General features: G+C 40.1%; 1 protein-coding gene across 1 annotated transcript in view; it reads right to left on the minus strand.

The window, feature by feature from the left end:
• LOC109966524 (adhesion G protein-coupled receptor L3) overlaps window positions 1–17,765 on the minus strand; it is a 202,435-nt gene that overhangs the window by 165,232 nt on the left and 19,438 nt on the right. Inside the window, 1 exon segment of the mRNA XM_020611408.1 lies at window positions 14,419–14,504. The gene's annotated coding sequence lies outside the window, so the exon portion shown is untranslated.

Consider the following 17,765-nt stretch of genomic DNA (forward strand, 5'->3'; position numbering starts at 1 on the left):
AAAAAATAGTACTAGAATTGATGAGTTTAAACATAAATATAAAGGTATGTGTCAGTCAAGATATATGCAAGAACAGGCTTAATGATTAACCAGATGGAACATTGTGGGTGTGGTGTATGAATGTTAACACTTTGTAATAATTCTTTAGTATATTACTTGTGTGGTGTAGAAGATAATTATTTAAGAATGTAATTATGTAAGAATGTTAACACTCTGTTATAATTTTTTTAGTATATTACTTGTGTGGTGTAGAAGATAATTATTTATGTAGAGATACTGCTTGTAAACCAATGATGGTAAGATGATGTCATGGGGTAGGACTGGATAAGTCTGACTTCTTCCTACTCCATTCAAGCATGTACTAGGTATAAGCAAATTGATATTGGATTAGCATTTGTTGGATATGTGTAAAATTATGTGTGTTGACATATCAACTGTCTTTACATGTTTGAAAGAATAAATCAAATCAAATCAATTGTAGGGTTCTGAGTGCCATATGGCTTCAGATCCACTTTCTGCAGTGTTGTCTGTCAACTGATTGACAAAAGGAAAAAGTCAAGCTGTCTCCTGTAGCTGAAAAAACAAAGTAATCATTAGAAATGTATCCTCCAGCTATTGCTTTCAGTATTTTAAAGTTTCTTCCTGCTAAAGACCTCTGCAAAGGTTACAAATATTGATGTGTTCTTGCCCTGAATGCTATGTGGGGATGCATCACTGAAGCATTTTACTCTTTGTGTTGAACGTCACAAGAAATGCAGTTGAGTTTTCTGTAATAAATGATCAGATCTGACAGCACATTAGATGGCACAAAGTAGGACATCTGGCCAGCTATGACCAAATACTATTCTTTGTATTAAAGAAATATTCAAATCCAGCTGCTCTGAAAGTCAGACTATGAATACAGATGCATCTGATGTATTCGTCTGCCACCCCAAAATTCTTGGCAAAAATCTGGGCACTGGAGCTTCTTGTCATGGACAAGCGATATATCTTGTGGTTCCTAACCAAGTGAAGCACATTGATTTGTATTCCTTCAGAAAAAAAGAAAGACAGGGCAGGAACACGCCTAGAATGCCATTTTTGAACTATTTCTGCATCATTGCCCTGGATTTTTCTGTGCAGAGTCCAACGGTTATTAAGTACAAAGTCACTGGATTATTTTATTTGTAGTTATTCCCCCCACACAGATCTTTTTGAAGGTCCAAGGGCAACCTGTTGTAAAGCAACTTCCTTCCAAAGCTCTACTTTTTTGGCTTCTCCACAGCAGTTACCCTGCAAATAACACACTCTGCCGGGTTATTGATTGGTTCCACAGATGCAAACAGCAGGATTAAATGGAAATGCTAAGTCTGCATGGAGAGAAAAGTAATATGATCTGATGAGCTCGGTCTGTGTGGAAACAAATCCCATTTAATGTGCCTTTTCAGAAATGACTGCATAGCAACAACATATATTGTATCACGGATCTCGAGTTTCAACAAATAAGAAGTATTTGTTGGTATATTGTAACAAGGGTTCATTCAGCCAACAAGCTTAATTAAATTTGTCATATGATGAGAATTAATCATTCTTTCAAGATGTGGGTTATCCAAACACATCCTACATAATTATTTTTAAAATGTATTTAAAAAGCTGGGTTATACATGTCCATATGAAGAAAAAAACACAATCACATTTTTGTAGATTAGAAATGCCTTTTAGTAAGTAACCTCAGTATTTTGTGTAAGAACAGAACAGAGAAACATTTATGGAACATTTAAATGTTCCTTTATATACTGTCACCAGACACACTGGAAGTGGAGCCAAAAAATCTGATTCAGTCTTGCCATTTACTTCTAGAATTCTAGATAATGGCCTCCTGTCCACTAAACACAGCCTATTTAGAAATGCCAATTTTCTGTCTTTATAGGACACCAAAGTAAAAAGCCAGAAAAAGTACATCCTATGTTCTGGCAACACAGTCGGATTACAGTGTCCAAGCCCAAGATTACTGAAATCCAAATGCAGTGGAAAATCATTTACATCCAGGATTAGGAGGAAAGAGATGGAAAATGCGATGGGCGAGAGATGAGAAGAGGTTGACAATAATGGGAGTCTATGTACATTGTGTCTTGTCTTCATTTAATTACGTATAAAGTGCTTTCCCTTGGGATATAGAACAAAAAATGTCAGTTCTTTCCCCAATGGGAGAGCTGTGCAGGCTGAAAATAACGAGCTAGACATAGCAACCCTCTAAAGCCAGCACAGGTTCAACGTTAAGGTAAAGATCTACAGTTTTCTCTGTTTCATATTATGTCATTTTATGTCCAGACTGAAGTGCATCTATTTAGTTAAAAGCAGAAGGAAACGCTGGAGCAATATTTCAAAAATTGATGACAGCCTTGCATAAATTATGCAAACTTTTGTCTTTGTGCCAAACAGTGCATCTACTGAATAATAATTACAGGAGGGACTTAGGGATATGAGTATGCAGAATATGAAACGCATGCCAATGTCCCTGTCGTCTGTGGCCAAAGCAAGGAAAGGAGACTGAGCTGCAGAACACAATGACACAAACAAATATAATAACGACATTCATTTTTAATTCCCTTTACTTGTTGTTTCTCAAATGTGACCGTTAAATAGCCTGACCTTTTCATCATTTCAAGTCCCAGCTTATATAGTCCATTTGGGAATAGGCGTTCTGAGGGTATGGCACAGAACGTGCTAAGCTAATTTAGTCGGCTGAAGGTGCTAGTTTTATTTATATATATTGCACAGACATGAGATTGGAGTTGATCTTCTAATTGAACTCTCAGCAATAGAGTTAATAAGCAATTTTCCCAAAAATGTCTTTTTAAATTACAATCTTGTTTTTTAATTCACTTTATTTTAAACATAATTAAATTACTAAAAATAAAAACCAAGTAAACAAAGCATCAGTAACAATTATATCCAAGCTCCAGCAAATTATTCTAATTAGACAATGCTTGATCAAAAAGGACTGAGAAGACATTTGAAATAATTTCTAGTCTGACTGCCATTTATCTGTTGTAGATTTTGTCTGTAGACTTTATTATTAAATAAATAAATAACATCGATGGACTAACTGATTTAATTAATAAGGATTTTCCTGTGACCTTTTGGTAGTTGCCTTGTTAAGACATGTGATGACTGCACTTTTGCTTAGACAACACTCCCTCGTTGGCCACCTCACCAGATACCAAATGAAATGACTAGATAAATTAGTATGCACAATTTGTGTGGAACATTTTGTTAGTTTCCTTTATTTAATTCCACAGGCGATCGGCTTCTCTATGGGAAGGGGGTGGGAGGTGATTGATTTATGGAAATTCATTCCGTCTATGACATTTGTCAGGCTGTTCCGGTATAGCAATGCTGACAGCAACAAGGACCACTCCAACATCTCAGAAATGATACAGAACACAAGAAAGTGCCATAGCAGCTACACATAAGGAAATTACATTGTGTGATTCAACACAGGAATTCTTATTTTGATTCCCTGAAAAGGATGTGATTACAAAGAAAAGTGAGATTGATGTGCTTAAATACACACACGTGCGAGTGTGCACACTCCTGCATACATCTGCTCGTCACTGAGCCTGTTGGAAACTGTCACACGCCTGGCAGGTTCTGTGACTTTGGCAGATGGCGCAGTACAATTAGGCCCACCAAATCTCTCAATCAATCTCCTGTCCGCCGTATGAGGAACCTGGACCTGAGCTGATTGCTTCTGTTAAACCAGTGTGTTTGTCCACTTCGTGTTCCAGTCTCTACTCTGCAAATGGTGTTTATTCTCACATCCAGCACTACAGACCATTTATTCTGTCTTGCTGTTCAAGTCCTCCTCCTTGCACACTTTAGTACTTAACGGTTGCTTTGTGGCCCTCATATTGTGGAGGCTCCAATATCCACTTTTTTTGTCATTTTCATCATATAAGGTTCTTTTTCTAGCAAGGTTGTCTTCTTTGTACCACACTTCCCATGACCTTCCCCACTGCTTCCATCACCCAGTCCCATTTATATCATAACCTTTCTGCCCTCTCTCTTGGCTTGTTTACCCACTGTCCTGTAGACAACAGGCAAGTGCAAGTGTCTCATTCACACCCAATTACTGTGAGAGGGATATTTCTAGCCAAAAATTCACAAAAGAAAGCAACATCAGTGTCACAAAGGAACAAGATAACCCTGACATTTCATTCTGTGCCATGTTTGGCACACACAAGAGAAGAAAAGTGATTCCATGCATCCAAATAAATAAGAATGGATCCGCAGCTCTTGCGCTTGTTGGCCGTGAGGATCCTGGCTTTGATCAGAAGCCCTTGTAACCACCTTCTTACAGGAACTCAGATAAAACAGCCTCTCCGACACACATTGAGAACACAATAGAAGTAAACCCACACTAAAAGATCTGCAATACTCAAACAAGTAGTGTTTAGATTCACACTGCACTAGAAATGGTTAGAACTAGTGTTGTTTTTTTGTTTTTTAATGTGCAGAATCACTGGTGTACCTTTTTCTGGATGTCCTTTTCTATCGCATGAAAAAAAAACATGACGCATCCTTATTTTCCAGCGGAAGCAAGCCAAGCGCCTCAGTCAGGGGTGGGCCAGACGCCACCTTTGGACTGCCAATCCCACTGCTGTATTTCCTCCACCTGTGACAGGAAGATGATTCACCAGGCCTGCCAGACTGCATCTAGTGACTCTGTGTATTGAAGCGTACTCACTGCAAGTACAGACAATGGGGCGGGAGGGGGGAACACCACCTGGTGTGCTGTACTGTGACCTGCAAATGCAGTTGATAAAATAATGCGGCCTGTGGGCACATGTATCATGTCTACAGACTCAGGGTGTAACAATTCACCAACTCAAATCAAGGCATTGAGCCAAATGATTATGATATGGCAGACAAGAGCAAAACTGGGCCTCATACACATGGAACAATGTTAAAATTGCTGTTGCCCCACACGAGTACACCACCTGCACCAGGAGAGCAATATGAAAAATATGGGTTAAATTGGATTTTCTTTTTTTTAAAAAGAGAATATGTATATGTGATTTTTAGCCATGGAACTCATGCTCCACCTGTGCTGCATTCCTCTCTGAATACACAAACAGCACCAAGACAGTTGTTGTTTTGACAATACAAATAGAATAGTAGATACAACCAGGCAACACACATTTCACTAGGAATTTACAACCAGGCTATGCTCCAAACTCCCCAAACACAATACACAGCAGGGTGTATTTGTACAAAAACTATATTTTCTTTTCCTTTACTAGCATTATCTCCAGTCATACTTCTCTAAAAATTAATTTTTTACCTCAACTTTTCTCTGTTACAGATAGGTGTTTGAAGTAACTGTGTGGCAAATGAATAAAGGCATTTTCCTGGTCTACAGCAAACATATGACCTATTCTTTCAATAGGCCACTTGATAAATTACTTAGAAAGTTAAGCAATCTAATTTAACCTAAAGAGTAAAGAGTTAAACTGGTTTGCAAATGATTTCATTGGCACTGGGCAGAGTTGCATTAATTTTAATCTATGCTTAATAAATTTCAGTGTATCACAAACTGCATTATACCATAGATCACATGTCAAATGGGAATCCAATTTATCCATCTAGAGAACACTACCTCATGCTCTTAAATCATTCAAAATGAATTAAAAACTATAGTTTCATATACTGGGAAGGAATGGAGGAAAAAATGCTGGAGTTCAGTTACGAAGGCCGCAGGAGTTCAAAAATCTTAATGGAATGACCTGTGCACAAGCCAAACGATTTCCTCCCCCGCTCCTCGCCATTTCCAAGTGTTCATTATTCAAACCATGGAGGTTTGTGAGGGTCCTGAGGGTCGTGCCATGTTCTAATTCCTAATTAACAGCCCAGAAGAGAGATCATAGTTAGCAGTGACCCTGTCTGGTGAACAGGACCAGTTGGAGTCTCAGGACATTACTTTTTCCATGTGTCTAACTGCTCATTCCCAACAAATCTTCTAATATAGCACTGGACAGTGTGTCATAGAATTAAAAGAACTGGGACATGCTCTGAGAAAGACAACCTAAAGCCCGCTGGAGGCTATGCATTTTCAAGACTTAACACAACTGGAAACACCTCGGGGCCTACAGGCAACCACTGTTAAAGATCCCAGTAGGATTCCATTTATTTTGTGCATGCCACCCATCTGTCAACCAGCATAAAAGAAGAGGCAAATACAACAAACGCCTCATTCCCAACTTCATGGCTAATGATGGCTAAAGCTGTGCAGTTAGCAGTAGCATGTTTTTACAGTGTCTCTGAGATTAGTTGTGAGTTCACTTGAAGTGCACATACATACCGGGGCATTACTGGCACTCATAGGAAATACAAAAGCGGTGGCGGTGACTAAATGTCTGTGTTTGCTTTGGAGAGATCCAGCAGACACCCTGTGTTGCAACATGGTTCACCTGCAGGCTGGGAAATAGGTTTCTGAAGGGAATTAGACGATTGTGATGAATGAACAAGACAGACATGAGTAACCCAGCCCATTATACTGCTTATCTATGAGCTTATGTTGCACAAAGAACGCAGATAAGCTAATACATGCCAGCAAAATGAGGGAATGGAGAAAAGGGCAGAAATGAGGCCGAGGGGGCTGAAGAAAACATACCCAGGTCAGGATCTACAGGAGAGCGGTCAGTCGCGACAGAGCCCGGATGCTTTGAATTGCCGCAGAACAGTTAACCATTGACTAGAGCGACTCATAGGACGGGATCCATGTCATCCATGGTTATTCTATTCTGAAGGCCATGAAAACAAAGTATAAAGTCATTATTAAAGCCTCACCTTGCCCCGGGCAGTGAATGCAACACTAATCAATGAGAAAGAAAGGCACTGTGGTGGTTCTTGGAGGACAGCGGATATAATGTTGCTGTGTGTGTCTAGGTGTGTGCATATGAATAGGATTATCCCGTCTGTTAGTACTCTCTTTGAGGTAGGTGGTCTGGCTGAAAAAAGAATCACATTCCACTAGTAACTTGTGAGAATAAAGGCAAGATGCTCAATATTTTATGAACTACTTTAAGTGTGTCACCTTTTCTCATTTCTAATTATTAACTTCATTAACATGAACTTGAATGAGCAATATATTTACCTTTACTATGTGTTAATTTTGAAACCTGTATCAAAGAATCTGACGCATTTATAACCCCGTTTTTTTTTTTAGGCAAAGCCCCCATATGTAGATTATTTTGTGCTTGTTTATTACTTATTATTATAATAGCACAGATTTGTGTTTGTGGACAAACTAGACAATCCTTGTGAAGACCGTGCACTCTGTACATTTTACTTTTACCTGCTGTAATTCATTATTAGCGCATTGCTGTCTACCAAGTGTCTTCTGACAACACCTGTAGGGGTCACCAAATGCAACACATGGAGGTTTTACTATCGTGGCAGAAATGTGTAAAATTAGAGCTGAAACGTTTAGTTAATGAACTAATTAGTCAATCAACAGAAAATTATTATGAGACAATTTGCATAATCAATCGCTTGAAACAGGTACCTAGCAAAGTGTTACATTCGCTGGATGCAGCTTCCAAAATGTGACGATGCTTGAGTTGGACTATTGACCAGACACAACAAACCATTTACAGTTCCTACATGCTGTAAAGCCTTCATCTGTACTGAAAATGAGATTTGTCATGTAGTGGCAGAACATTTAAACATGGCTCCCATGTCTGGACAATGGTTCAGCCCTGTTCGAACACTTCACAATAAGCCACGAGTGACAAAATTGAACTTTAGTTGTCAAGTGCCATAATTCCATCCCCGGTGTATATTACACAGTCATCCATAGTGCTTGGAGACAAATCCCATTGACTTGGTTCCTATTTAATTGTTCTACTTGAAACTCATTCGTGCTCCCTCTTTTCTCTGAACCTGAAAAAAAAGAAATCTCACACACACAAAAAAAACCTACTGATTTGAAAATTGCATTCCTCCCAGGTTGTCAGTTTCCATTCACAAGAACCCACTTTCAGCACTTACTTTATTTAAACCTGAGCAAATGTGGCACACAACACAATGGGGTTTCACGGAGGTAAAATAATTGCCTAAATGCGGGGGGAGCTCGATTCATTCTGGGGAAAACATTGCTTGTTGAGAAAAAGTGTTGACAGAGTAGCAAGAGACCATAAAATGGATGGAGAAAGAATCAGGAGAGACAGAAAGGGGCAGCGTACAGTTTCCATCACCTAACCAAACATATTTCTTTAAAAGACAAAGTGTTAAGTTAGGCTACTCTGCATGCCGTCAATAGCGACGTTCATCATAGTGCCTGCGCAGTCTATATATTGATTAAACCATCCATCACTTAAACTCTACAAGACATTATTTCTAATTAAAAAGTAAGTCATAAATTTTGCGCTTTATTGCCAAGCAGGGGCTGTAAATAAAATTCAAGGAAGGGCAGAAACAGATTGCGGGCCCTGTCCGCGGTTTAGAGCCACCGTAAAAAGGACAGACGGGTGTGATGGCGCCTTTGGGATCTTCACACCAACACCACAGGGCTGGTGGCAAGGAGGTGCTCTGCCTCATCCCCAATAAACAGATGCAAATCAATAATTTCTCAGGTTGTGTTTTCTTAAGACAGGTGCTTCCTTTTGGAGGAGCTGGGGAGCAAGCTGTGCATATGGAAAACAAATATGTAAATTGTAAAGTAATGTAATGTAAGTTTTCATAAAGCACTTGAGAATATGTAAAACTAACAGCATTCGGTGTGCTTGAAAATTATGTATAATCATAAGAGGTCATGAAAGTATATGAAAGTGCTCCATCACACAACAGGGCTGGCTACTAGGCTGGCAGCGACGACAAGCTCCTATTATCCATCTGTCTCTCCATTTTCCTCTGCTAAACAACAATTTCCTGCCAAATATGCAGTCACTGGACATTATTAAGTGATCCCTGTTGATAAAGAGGCCATTAGTATACCTACACTGTAGACCAAGCTCTGACGTTCGACAGGCGGACACACTGCGCACTCTCAGTCATAGCAGAGGACACTTCACGTTGACAACTTCTGATTACTTCAGTGTGTTTTCTGGTTGTCAGGTGGTGAACTCCCCTGACAGCCACTTGCAAAGCTGCAGAGTGTTGGTTATTTTTTTGACAGGCACCAAGGGATGTATGATTTAACAAGTACTAGCCAAAGGGAGGGAGAAAATGGAGCGAATTGGGGGAAGAAAATAAAGAAGCAGTATGCCATGGGCTCCACTACGTCCACTGCCAACAAAGGAAAGTGTGTGCAATCATCATTCATCTGTCTCCCTTTTCCTCTCCTAGGCCAATATTTTTTTCTATACCTGCTAGAATGGCAGCAGCTCTGACCACATAAGCACCATCTGACTGTGACTTGAGAATAATGGAAAGTCTGGGGAAATCATATTTGGTTAGCTGATAGCCAGACAGGTTCCTTGCCAATGTGAGGGAAACGGCTGTGGTCTTGGTGCGAGACAGAAAGAGAATCACCCTCCAGGGGGAAGTGACAACTAATGAGTGAGCTAAAAAGGACAAGATGGAGTGATCCTCTATAAAAAGATCAGCTGTAATCTCTTCCTCTGCTCTCCCCTTAATATCCTAAGAGATCCTGGCTCCTCCATAAAGCCTGCTGCTTCCACACATCAAACAGAGCTGATTAGAGTCGCACACCTTGCTGGAGCTGAAGCTTTGGCCAGGGTGCAGGCCAGGTTCAAGGGAGGCTCGGTGTTGGATAAACCAGAGAGGACAAACTCTTCAAGACAGACCTTATATATTTGAACAGCTTCCACTATATCAGCATGTGACTGGCAAATACTGGATTCAATATCCACTTATCATATCTCTAACCCAGTGCCTTGGAGCTCAAATAGCATCACTGTCGTTCAAATTAGGTCCACTGCTGCTTTGGATCCCTCTGTCATGTCAGATGATATCAGCGCAGCCTCAGAGGTGAAAGTAGCGCTTGAATCTTATCATCATCAACCGATCGTTCTGTTTGCTTACATTAAATGGTCACAAGGAGGAGGGGCTGTCCTTTGAGAGAGGCAGCATGAAGGAGTGGCAGAAGAAGATGGAGAGAGCCCTGAGCTGCTTTGTGAGTTCCCTGTCAAGGATGTAGTTTTATTAAGACACCCAAACTGTCAGGGCAGGTATCAAGAGAGCAGCAGGGCACATGACAAGACACTGGTGTTAACATCCCAGGAACCCCTTCTCATACCAATATAGCTCCATCCAAATTTACCGTCCACTCTGTCAGACTTGGGGGGGGGGGACCTCTGTCAAAGGGACTCTTACTCAAAGGGACTCTTACCTCTAGCAATCAAGACAAGTGAAACATTCACCTGCACAGGCCTCTGGGACTGAGGAGGTGGGCTGTGACAGGCAATAACAACATGGGTTTGTGTGTGTGTGAGAGAGAGATTGAAAAGAAAAAAAAAGTTGTTACCCGAGTGCATTTGTCCAGAATCCACACCAGCAGACAGGATGTTAAAGGAATAGTTCTACAGTGTGGGTAAGTATGTTTATTTCACTTTACTGAGCTGACAAGTGTTCTGCTGCTCTCATCTGTCTGCTAAAAAAGAAGCAACAGCTAGCAGATGCTTAGCAAGACTGGAAAATCAGAAACCAGCTAGCCTCCTCTAAAGCTTATTAACATCTTACAAGTAGTTTATTTAAATCCTTATATCAACAGAGGTGTATACTTTGGTTTGTAAGAGAGTTAAATGTTGGGTATTTTCTTGGCCAGGCACAGTGACTTCCTAGGGAGTTGACATCACTGAGTTTGCCAGGCAACAGGTGAAGAAGCCTCCCCACCCCAACCTTACACAAATCGTCCTTCCAGTAAATATTACATAAATACTGTAGTGGAAGAAATGGAGGGGGTGGAGTCTCAGCAAGAGGTCCAAGCACATTTACGTATACATACAGTTATCTAGCAAAAGGAAAACAAGGACCAAAAGGAAATAAATGTCTTGGTGTAGCATGCTTTATGTGAATGGACCTTTATTCAAAAAGAAGTAGCCATACACAAATTAGCTACTAGAATGTTCCTCCTTATTGAAAAGAATTAATTAATTCATTAATTTGCTTGAGATTCAAATCAATAATCAGATAATCTAGCAAATCTAACAAACATAAAAACTTCAACTTAATTTACAGTTTACATGTATGAAAATGATGATGAGATGACAAATTTGACATTTTCCTGCAGCTGCAAGAGTGTTCTCACATGAACTCCCCGCCTAATGGAACAAAATGACCCCAAACATGTCTGAGAAAATATACTTCCAGCAGGTTGCTGTTGTCTTGACAACAGCAATTTGCACGAAGCATCAACAAATTTGTCATCATCAGTCATGCAGTACATCAAGCGATGTGTACCTTTTAAATAATCTGGTCATTTAGAGGGCTGTGATGCTCTCCCTGCTACCCTTGAAGCAGACTGCTTTGGTGCTGACTGTAGTCACCCAAGTAACAGGACAACAACAACAAAGACGTGCAAAGTCAACTACCTCTGGGTAGCATTCAAATTCAAGAACACCAATGACATCGGCCAAAGGAACTTCACTCCCTTTCCATTCAAATGACCTGCTTTGCATCCGTTCGGAAAGCTTGGACAGGATCACACTATCAAAACAAATGGCAGGACTCTAAGATAACAGAACCAAAATTTGTCATTATGGTCAAACTCACTTGAATGGCAGGCGCCATGGGCAACCATGTTTGGTATGCAAAGCATTGTGGAGGAAGGTGCAGAGATTCATACTCCCTAAAAAGGTTTGTAGTTTCGCAGATTTCTAGATAATCAAGTTTTATTATATAGCAGAATTCAAACCAACAAGAAGTTGGCCAGAGTGCTTTACAAAACGACAGTGTTGTGACCTCCAGAGCAAAAAACAAAACTACAAGCAGTTTGAACCACAGTAAAAAAAAAAGTTACGTTGAATAAAAGCAAGGGAATAAAATCATTTTTAAGCCAACATTTAAACCCAGAGAGAGCTGATGCCATTTGACTATATAAAGGAAGATTATTCCACAAAGTAGGGGCCACAGAAGAAAGGGTAATCTCACCTCTAGATTACAGTCAGACGTTTGGGACTGCTAGAAGCATCTGGTCCTTAGACCTAAGCATTCTAGTAGGAATGAAAGGATGTAAAAGATCGGGGATATAAGAGGAAACAGAACCATTTAAGGCTCTATAGGTTAGAAGAAGTATTTGAATCCAAGTAAATCCGGAACCGTAGAAGGAGCCATTGGAGCGAAGCAAGAATAGATGTAATGTGCTCATGTTTACGAGTATCTGTTAGCAAACAGGATGCAGCATTTTGGACCGACGATCTAAGGACAAGAAATAAAAGCATGCATGTGGCTTTCAAAGTTATTAAAGCTCTCAATGTCGAACCTTCGACAGGAGTCCAAGTTGCAAAGATTCATCTTTAATTACCATGATTATCCAACTCTAAAGCACAGTCTATATTTGACAGTAGGTTTAGTAAAAAAAAAAAAAAAAATGCCCTAAACCATTATTTGGGGCTCCACAGCCTCCACTAGGGTTGATCACCAGGATTATGGTTATTTGGGAAACAATACTATTTCAGATATTTCAAATTAAAGAGCTTATGTAAATAATATCCTTTGCATTTTAATTCCAGCAATCTAATCATATTCATGCCCAACTTTGTAATCTGATAGAGAAAATATTAGAAAACACTGCAAATAAAGCAGAGTATTTGCCTCCCTTACCTCACCCCCCCCCAAAAAGATCTCCCTGAAGTAAATTAGACTTAATCCAAAGCGACCACAAATTAGGCAAAAGAAGGTGCCTCAAATCAAGGTCATAATTCCATGTCGGAGTGAATTACAATATTTATAATCAAAGTGATCCCCGGCTTTAAATTCATTTGACGTCTTTCAGCACTAATACAGTATCTGATTACTGAGGAGCACCAGTACACGGTCACACAGCGTGGCATCTGGGGGAAGACAGCGGGTTGCAGGACAACTCGCTGAAATGTGTCTCTACACCGAACAAAGACCAAAGCCATTATGTTTGAACCAGCTCAATGCCTCATACCTAAAACACAACCCAAACTGTGGACCGCTGTTATCAAAGTAATTCAGGTGATAGCACAATTCTATTTTCACCTTGCAACAACTGTGACCATTACTCCTTTGTCAGCAACATTCAATGCGCCTTTCTTTTGTGTCGGATATGCAGGTTAACTGGCAAATGAATTCTAAAAATGGGATTGTCATGAAAAAGTGAGTGAAGTTCCTGGGACTGAGCTCAAATATAGTTCCCAATTATCCCCCTGTGAAAACTCCCATCCCATCAACCCCCCCGAAACGGTCAAATGAAGAACACGAGCCGCTGTGGCCTTAACAAAAAGCTAACGTGACACAAATCCCACAGTGCCAGTTTGTATGCCTTGAGCTGATTGAATACAATGTTGTAAAAAAAAAAAAAAAACCATCAACAGAGGCTTGAAACACACTGTAAAGAATGTATGCACAAAAAACTATGCACTGCTGAATGGATGTTGTTAGGGAAAGGGGGCTGCATTGTGTCAGATGGAGGGGAAGCAGGCTAGATGGATGTTGGAGTGTATGTTAATGTGTGTGAGGGAAAGGAGGAGGAGAAAAACGTCAGCAGGCAAACCTATCATCCACTGGGCCCACCAGTAAACTCCAGAGGGCAAACAATTTCCCTAATTGAATTCAGTCCAGCCTCACCATAGGAAGCACTGAGGCTAGTGTGGGGAAGGGGCACTGGTGTGTGTGTGTGTGTCTTGATGTGATGATGAGGGGAAGGCTTTAGCTGGCATTATGAGTGAGCAAGAAAATAGAAAGAGGGTAAGTACAAGAAGCACAGCGCAAACACAGGGTTATAGGAGACAATAATGACAAACCAACAGGGAGAGGAGCTCGGTGCATGAAGCTTTTAGCAGTTAAAGGGTGGAGGGTGGGGGTGTGCGCAGAGAACAAGAGACTCAAGGCACAGAGAAATGTAAGACAGCTGTGCTTTTGCATGATTACAGTGAAAACATCATTTGCATCGGGGAATGAAATCCAAACATGCTCTGTAGATACATACAGATACCAACCGAAAGAGCCCTCATTGTTGCCGGTGGCAGAAATTAAAGGTTTACCAGTGACGTCCCAGAGATTTGCATTTGATGATGAGTACCTATCAGGAATCATTTTCATAAACATCCTATTGCACACACAGAACAAGCCCAATTGGCCCACATGAATGCTCTTCATTACTGCTCTGTGGTTGGGGAACTGCTTGTGTACTTAATCTGTGATCTATTCCCGACTTCAAATGAGACATTTTCAACTCAGTCTGTCGAGTCTGATGCTGTTAGAAATGGCGATAAAATTGTACAATACCTTGGTGGGAGAAGAAGTGTGACTCGTCAGTGTTGTGCTCACAAATCCAGCATATCACATTTCAGATCATAAAACCATGGTCTGTCCTGTAAGGAAACAGAGAGAGGATGCAGATCAGGAGACAGGACAAGATAGTCTTCTGTGAGTTATACCTTTTTTTTTTTTTTTTAAACAGGTGACAGGGGACATAATTATAGAGACCAGCAGAAGGAACTTTTAATGTCTGCCAGCATGATTTTATCCACACTTGTGCACATCCAGGACATAAATTTGCTAAGGAAAAACTTTTTTACAACTACTGAAAATAGTCACTTCTCAGCGCCTGAAATGTTAGTTTGTCATAGTTGCCTCACACACAAAAATATACTTTGGTATCTTCTGGGTCACCCATTATAAAACAGCATCTTCATAAATTTTTCAGCTCTTGTCTGGTTCCCACTCTGGTGATAGAGCCAGATCGCCGCTGTATAAAGTGCTATTCAGGTCACATCAGCTTTTAATGGTTGATTTATTAAGGCCCAACAGGGGCTTGGTGATGGGCTGCAAGACAAAAAGCCTGTTTTAAACTGCATTAACACTCTGCAGTAAATATCCCATACAGCATTAGCATTTTGATGACTGCCTCCCCAGTCACCTTTTGCACCTTCTCATTTTCACATCGTGCACACTTTGCTCTCCTGCTCTGCCACTTAGCCTGTATTAGTCCATCTACTGCATGTGCCACTTACTCCGCTCATTACATCTTTTATTGATCAGATCCTTTGCTGGGCTGATTCCAGTGTGTACAGGTGAACCATGGCGCAACCAAAAAGCTCTGTGTATAGTTTCACAGAAGTAAATTCAGACTGCATTCAGTGATATTAAGAATTGCTTCCTTACAGTGGTGAAGAAAACTCTCCCTCCCTCTCCTCATTGTGATGCAAACTATCTTCACATGTCGTCTAATTAAAACTCACCTGCAATAACAATGATGAGCACCAAAGCCTTTGTAATTGAGGTGTCTCTAGCAGGTTTGGGTCTTCAATAATAAGACATAATTAAAAAGGATTAATCAGTAGTACTATGTAAATAAGCTAGATATTGGACTAGACAGAATTATAAAAAAAACACCTTTATCCCACCAGCCTATTTGAGTTGTCTTTCACATGTCATGTATTTTAAAGGCGCTGGCGCATGCTTTAAAAATTACCTTTTCTGTCTACAACAAGTCAAACAAAGAACACAGACAATCCAGTTGAAAATAAAAACAAGCCTTCTGTTTGGAGCCATCATCGGGTCTGATTTTTTTCATTTGTGTCACTGATCAAAAACATACTGGGTAAAAAGGCTCCATCTATTTTCCAAACTGATTCTACAAAAGGAAAGAAATGTCAATTATATTGCCAAATATCATCTGGGCACAACGGCCAACCAATGTTGGCATCAGAACGAGCATCGGGGCCGTGCCTCATCAAATCTGCTGGTCATTATGTTTGATCAAATTTGAGACTTTGGTGGAGAAAGCAGATGCAATAGGTCACTTCAGCTGAACTGCTCAAGCTAGTTTGGTCTACAAAGCATCTGCCAATCATTTAGAAAACCTGGAAGTGTTTGCAATGAAAAACAGTCACAACATATTGCAATAATCCTAACCACAAAGTGTTATGCAGAAGGAGTGAGAGTTCACAGACAACAGAAAGTCAAAAATCACACCCTGTACAGTTTAAGGTGGGGGAGTGAAACATCTGCATAGACCAGATCCTCTTTCCATTCAGGCCTAATTTATTATTACAGCAAATGTGCAAATCTTGAATTGTACATATTTATCTTTCCTAACTACTCTCACTGAGCGGAGACACCATGAGAGTCAAATTCAAAACTGTTCTCTTACAATAGCTGGGGACTGATGCTTACAAACAGGACAATAATTCCAAAGATACGTCATTTCACTGACATAGCAGGCATACACGAGTCAACACAGATTGAAAATTTTGTCATTATACTTTTGTACAGTGAAATTAGTGCGACTCTCTTACACATCCACACGTCATTTGTCAAGTTAAAATAAATAATGTGGTTTCCCACATCATGCTCACATGCCGTTTTTCCATAAATAAATAAATAATTTAAAACAAAACTGCACACAGGAAAAATATAGGATAAAACACAGTTTGCAGCCATATCCAGTGCTGTCGGTATGAGCGCGTGAACAGTCTGTGCTCATATTGCATTTAGAAGACTGTGTGTAAAAGGCCCCCTTATTAATGCCAGTGTAGTGGTTAATGAAAGTGTAACTAATTCAGGACAGTGTCTGACCAATATTTCAAATCCAATTTAAACTGTAATTTTAACTAGATGTCTGTATTTGTGATGTAGTGTACCAAGCTTAGTAAAACACTAATCTTCATTGCATATAATAAAATCTAATCAGCTTCGATGTAGTTTCCAGAGAAAAATGAAGTGAACCACTTTATTTGACATTTATGAATATACTGTGGTGAAGAACATTACTCAAAAATGTCCAGACTGTGGTGTAGCTATAAAACAGCACTAGCATTAGCTTCACTGACGAGATGAGCTGCTTTGATTCCTTTAAGTCTCAATTCGATGCTTTTGCAGCAACATGGTTTAGAGAGACATTTTATGATTGACAACATCTGCATTGTTGGCCAGCTGTAGTGATATTGAAATTGCTGCCCAGTCACCTCAGTGTTTTTTATATCAGACTGCTGACACCTAAAGATACTGTTGACAGCTCTGCTGCTTAAGCTACAGCTAACGTTAGCTGCACAGACTGACAGTACAAGCTGAATCACAGCTGTGACGCCCAGATTCATAATTCATTGCTTCAAAACAATATGCTTATATGTTTTTGTGTTGAACAACAACAAAACAATCAACTTAAAATCACATTGTGAAGGCCATTTAAAATACAATGCGTCAGTACTGCAAAGAGCAGGAAGTGATGCGAGTTTTGTTGGACTGCCAAGCGAGCTGGCCAGGACCACTAGATATTTGTAAGTGAATGATTTCCCATTGTTGAAATGCAAGAGCCCAAGACGTATATAGCAACTTTATGGCATTAACACAAAAAAAATTGTCCTAGGAAGGAGAGTCTTTGGCTCCGTTCTTCATCACATTATGTACTGCACTTGGTTTTCCATTTCCCATGATGAAAGGAGTGTTTTCTAAATTACAAAGTGATGAAACACAGCCTGACTCTTCCGCTTTCACTGCCATGAACTTGCACCCAAATTTGATTTCACACCCCGAAAGTGATTAATTGTTGTGATACTGTGTTGCCAAATATTGGAGCTGAGTGCGATCACCAGAGCATATTTCTGACCACACCTGACAGTAAAACAATG

The sequence above is a fragment of the Monopterus albus genome, unplaced genomic scaffold (genome assembly GCF_001952655.1).
Source record: "Monopterus albus unplaced genomic scaffold, M_albus_1.0 scaffold113.1, whole genome shotgun sequence".
In the NCBI taxonomy this organism is placed as follows: domain Eukaryota; kingdom Metazoa; phylum Chordata; class Actinopteri; order Synbranchiformes; family Synbranchidae; genus Monopterus; species Monopterus albus.